Source organism: Lycium ferocissimum, chromosome 10 (assembly GCF_029784015.1).
Source record: "Lycium ferocissimum isolate CSIRO_LF1 chromosome 10, AGI_CSIRO_Lferr_CH_V1, whole genome shotgun sequence".
Taxonomy (NCBI): domain Eukaryota; kingdom Viridiplantae; phylum Streptophyta; class Magnoliopsida; order Solanales; family Solanaceae; genus Lycium; species Lycium ferocissimum.
Window position 1 is genome coordinate 6,005,924 of NC_081351.1, and position 6,213 is coordinate 6,012,136.

The following is a 6,213-nucleotide window of genomic DNA, read 5'->3' on the forward strand; positions in this document are numbered from 1 at the left end:
TAACAACAGAGCCATATGACGGGACAGGGCCCCGCCGTACCCCTGAATAAACATATACATATACAACGGAAGATTTTGTACCAAAATATAGGCTTCGGAACAAAGGAGCACTCCAAGATAGCGTAGCAGATGTCCTAAGCGGCGGATCACCAAAGTGGGCGCACATGCCGCGGGCATGAAACGCAAGACACCGAAGAAAGGGGTCGACGATATATGTGCGAGTATATAAAGCATGGAATACGAGTGGCAGATCACAACCGAAATAAGAAGCATAGCAAATGAATACAATAACTTCGGTTACCGAATGCTTACTTTTTGAAACACAAATAATGCATATCAATGTCATGTATAGTGGCTCGAGGAACATGGTCGCCACCCCGTTTTTGGCGCCATAACACATCATACTCCGCATATTGCATAACCCCGTAACATAACTCCGTAACACATCATACACCATAACACATCATAACACCATAACGTATCATAACACCGAATATATATACGGTACCGACCTACAGCGAGGGACTCGGTGAACCATAATACATCATACTCCAGAATATAGCATAGTGCGCATAATGACATAACCGGCCCAGGACTCGGCGAAAGAGGTAACAACAGTATGCACGAGCAGAGTAGTGAGTAACCATATGCATATAAATCATCAATCCAGACTCAATAGATAAGTAAACTGATCGACGCTCGAGGATTGAACGATAGTCATGTTAAGTTCTTTCTAATGTTGTTAGAACTAAACAAAGGAAAGTCTCGGGGACCACGGACAAGTATTAAACCAATCCGAGCCCGCCTATGAAAGTTACGGACTTTACTCGTTATGGAATCTTCCACGAACGTATCGAAGCGATCCGAGCCCATCTATGAAAGTTAGGGACCTTATTCGACATAGAATCCTTTAGGAACAAAAACTCTTTATGCAACATTTACTATCCAATCATACAAACGACATAAAGACCATAACTCGACTATATTAGGAACACTAACATCAAGAAGTGAATAAGAATCGTGGACATGCTCGGATCTTATGAATAGAGCTACCCCAAGGCTCGTATCATATCCTACTTACATCTAAGACATGCCAAAAGAAAGAAAGGGTAAGCTTTACATACCTCGTCCGCTTCCTAAGCTAATCCGAACTTAAGTCTCGGGCTTCCCAAGATCTACAATAACGTCAATAGATACCAAACATTAGCTATAGGTACTTAGGAATTCAATCCCAAGCTAGTACTTTATTTACAGAAATTCGGGCAGCATTTCCCCTATAAATTCAACAAACCCCGAGAATTCAACTCGCCAAATCATCAACAACAATACCAACAACCATACTAACAACATCAACAATTAATTCAAAACGCATTCTAACGTTAGTAACTCTTTTCTACATAATTCGACGACATTCCATTTACATTCAAATCAACCACATACAATCAAGCCAACACCAATGCTCACACATTCAAGTACTAATCCGAAACCATTCAAACAAGATTCAAGAACACTTTGAACAATCCACACAATATTCAAAACAACCCAACCAATATACAACACCACCCGAAACCTCCCAACTTCAATAGTAACAACAACAACACATTTCTTTCTTCCAAATTCATGAACTACACCAACAATTCACACGTTGACAACATCATTCCCATAAATACAAGAAACTATATTAAAATCACATTAACTTTTAAAACAGCCACAAACGACACAACCTCAACTTGAACCATTAAACCTTCATTTTCATCATAGAATCCATAACAACAACAACCAAACTACTAAGTGAAATTTGTTCATTCCTTTTACACAAAACAGCCCATACACACGGCTCAACATCAACATACATGATTTCATGAATTTCATCCATTTCTACACACTACAACATGTACAAACCATCCATAACACATGAAAAAAAAGATTAATCCTTACCTTCTCCACTTAACTTCTCAACTTGGCTAGGGTTTGTGCTTTGCAAGAATGAATATTTTGCCTGCTCCAACAACTATCTCACGTTAACAAGGACCTTCCAATTGGTTGAATTGCTAGAAGAAAATTATTTTTTGATCAATTTTCGTGGACCAAGTTCTCGGCTAGCCATGGCCGAATGGTCTTCTCTCTTTTTCTCCAAGTTTCTCCAAGTTTCTAAGTGTGAAAAATGATGAATATAATTTGTTTGTCATCTTTCATCTACATATATGATTAACACAAGTGGACCATGCCCCACTCATGGCTTGGATCAATCAAATTTGGCCAAGCCATGGGTGGGAGCCCACCCCATGCCACACGGCCACTTGGCCTTTATTTCATGAAATATTAATTCTTAATTTTCCTTAATATTCCATACCAATAAAATTATAAGCAACTTGTGCCTTAAAACAAAATCGGAGGTTAAAAGTCTCTACCTCGTATCCCGAAATAGTCTTGTCCCTAACTTATCGCGGTTAGCTCGGAATGTCCCAATGTACAAAATACGGATATAACATCCTCCCCCCTTTAGAACATTCGTCCTCGAATGTTAAACTAGTCCTACGTGGTCTTATAGGCATTTCGGGGAGTCTCTTTTATAGCTATCACACACAGTTCATTCATCAACCGACATAACCAAGTAAGGAATTTAGATTACCTGTAGGCATAGGAAATAAGTGGGGATACTTCTTCTTCATCTCTTCTTCGGCTTCCTAGGTCATCTCCTCCCTGTTATTGTTCCGCCACAATACCTTAACGGAAGCCATGTATTTATTACGCAACCTTCTCACCTGACGATCCAGTATGGCTATAGGCTGCTCCTCGTAGGACAGCTCCTCTGTCACCTGAATATCCTCCATAGGGAATACTCTTGAAGGATCGCCTATACATTTACGAAGCATAGAAACGTGAAAGACTGGATGCACTGCTTCCAAATCAGATGGTAGGTCTAATTCATAGGCAACCTTGCTGTCATGCCCTAATTTTCGATAAGGCGTGATGGGCACCCGACCCTTACTTAGGGCCGAGCGAACCCACCGACTCTCTTCATACTCATAATCATATCGGGCCTCAAATCATGACAAAATGCATAAGGAAAGCTTTTCAAAGAACAACATACTTTTCGTCTTTTTCAAATCAAATAAAAATCATAATCATAACAAATCAGAACATAAAGCTCAATGATACATCGTCCTACATAGCCGCTTACAAAACCGACATCTTATACACACGACAATCGTCTCGTAAAGTCTCTAACACAAAACATACCACAACATAAATATAGGACTTAAGAAGACCGAGGAAATGGAGCTCGCAATCCAAATTTGGGATATCTTCTCGCAACGTCCTCTACTCATCCGTAGGTACTGCGTGGCACGAAACGCACCCCCCGAAGAGGGGGTCGGTGATTTAATATGTGCGAGCATGTGAAGCATGGAATACGGAAATGTAATCGCATCAAATCGGGAGTGTCGAAAATCATAAAGCTTGCCGTTGAAACATAAATCATGCGTGTCAATATCGTGTAGTACATATGCATATATACATAGTGTGTGTCCCGCCCCAGTGAGGGACTCGGTAAGTACAAATCATCATATGCATGTCATCATATCATCATGTCATCATATCATATATATATATATATATATATATATATATATATATATATATATATATATATATATATATATATATATATATATATATATATCCTAATTCGCCCCTCTAGTAAGGGACTCGTGAAGAAATCATATACATACTCGTACCCGGCCCTCTAGTGAGGGACTCGGTGAAGTCACCATATATATATACATACGTGTCCCAAATCTAGAGTGAGGGACTCGTGAATAGAATCATCATATGCCATCCCGGCCACCATCCCCATATCATCACATCATCATATACATATATATAGCGTGTCCCGCCCTGCAGTGAGGGACTCGGTGAATAATGCAGTGGAATGTGCACGAATGCGTGTCCGGCCCGGACTCGGAAGGACATATTGAGGCCGGCACGAGCAGAGTAGTGAGAAATCATATGCACATAAATCATCATCACAGACTCAATGGATAAGTAAGTAGTCGACGCTCGAGAGTTAAAACGGAAATCATATTAAGTTCTTTCAAAAAAAAAGTCGTTAGGACTATACAAAGGAAAATCTCGGGACCACGGATATGCATCCAACCAATCCGGGCCCGCCCATGAAAGTTAACGTCATTACACGTTATAGAATTATTTGCGAGCATATCAAAGCAATCCGGTTCCGTCTATGAAAGTTACGGACATTTTTAACATAAAAATCCGTTTTGGAGCAAAACTCTTTATACCACATTTGAATTCAATCATACAAAGACATAAAGACCATAGTTCTACCACATTAAGAGTGCTAACACTAAGAGGTGGATAAGGATCGTAAACATGCTCGGATCATAAGAGTAGAGTTACCCCGAGGATCGTATCATAGCTTACTTACACTAAGACATGCCAAAAGAAAGAAAGGGTAAGCTTCACATACCTCATCCGCTTCCTAAGCTAATCCAAACTTAAGTCTCGGGCCCTCCAAGAGCTACAATAACTTCATTAAACACCAAACATTAGCTTTAAGTACTTAAGGATTCAATCCCAAGCCATCACCTTATTTACAGAAATTTGGGCAGCATTTCCCCTATAAGTTCAACAACCCCCGAGAATTCAACTTGGCCAATATTATCAACAAATACCAACAACCATTCCAACAACATCAATAATGAATTCAAAACGCATTCTAACATTAGTAACTCTTTTTATATAATTCGACGATATTTCATTTTCATTCAAATCAACCGCATACGATCAAACCAACATCAATATTCACACGTTCAAGTACTAATCCAAACCATTTAAACAAGATTCAAGAACACTTTCTGACAATCCACAAAATATTCAAATCAGCCCTCCAATACACCATGCAACCCGAAACCCTCCAAGTTCAAGAAAATAATCAACAACGATTTCTTCCTTCCAAATTCATCGACTACACCAACAATCCACACATTGACAACATTATCTTCATAATTACAAGAAACTATATTTGATTCACATTAGCTTCCAAGAACAACCCCATACACGACTTTAACTTCAATTTAAATCCTTAAACCTTCATTTGCATCATAGAATCCACAACAATCAACAACCAAAACACTAAATAAAATTTGTTCATCATTCCTACATAACATCATATACCCACGGCCAAACCTCAACATACAAACTTTCATGAATTTCATTCATTTCTACATACTACAACATATACAAATCATCCATGAAAACATGTAAACAAGGTTAAACCTCACCTTCTCCATTCAACTTTCACTCGGCTGTGAGTTGATGAATTGCAAGAACGGATGTTTTGTTCCAACAACCCCTCCACGTTGTAGAGGACCCTTCCAATTAGTAGGAAAAGCTAGAGGAAAATAATTTTTTATCACTATTCGGCCTGAGGCTCCAATTTTTTTGTCTCCATGTCGAACGGCCCTTCTCCTTTTCCTCCAAGTTTTTTGAAAATTTCTAGAGATGAAAAATGATGAAGATGACTTAATTTGGCATCTTTTATCTCCATATATAATTTACACACGTGGCCCCATAGCCCACACTAATTCATGCATACTTAGGCCCTCTCATGAACTATTATTTTCACTCTAGCCCCTTACAAATATATGATGTACATTGCCATTTCATGGCTTGAAAATATTGGCCAACCATGGGTGGGGCCCACACCATACCCCACGGCCACATGGCCATTTGGCCATTTCATGAAATAATTTTTTTCCACTCTTAGCCCCTACTCTTCCTTATTCCAAATTTACCCTTAATACTCCATACCAATAAAAGATGAATATGCAACTTATGCACTCTAACAAAGTCGAAAAATAAATTTCTTTGTCCATAACTTGTCGCAACCAACTTAAAATATTCCAACATACAAAATATGAGATATAACACTTGCCTACTCTTACGGACGATCCGATAAGGCCCAATGTGCCTCGGACCGAGCTTTCCTTTCTCGCCGACCTCATAACCCCCACGGTGACACTTTCGTAAATACCCAATCACCAACTGGAACTCTGTCGACGTCGATTATCCCCCCCCCGCATATGATTGCCGACTCGAGTCGCTAATAACTGCTCCCGAATGAGTTTCACCTTATCAATCGCTTGCCGAATCATATCTCGGGCCAATTAACTTAGTTTCGCCAACATCAAC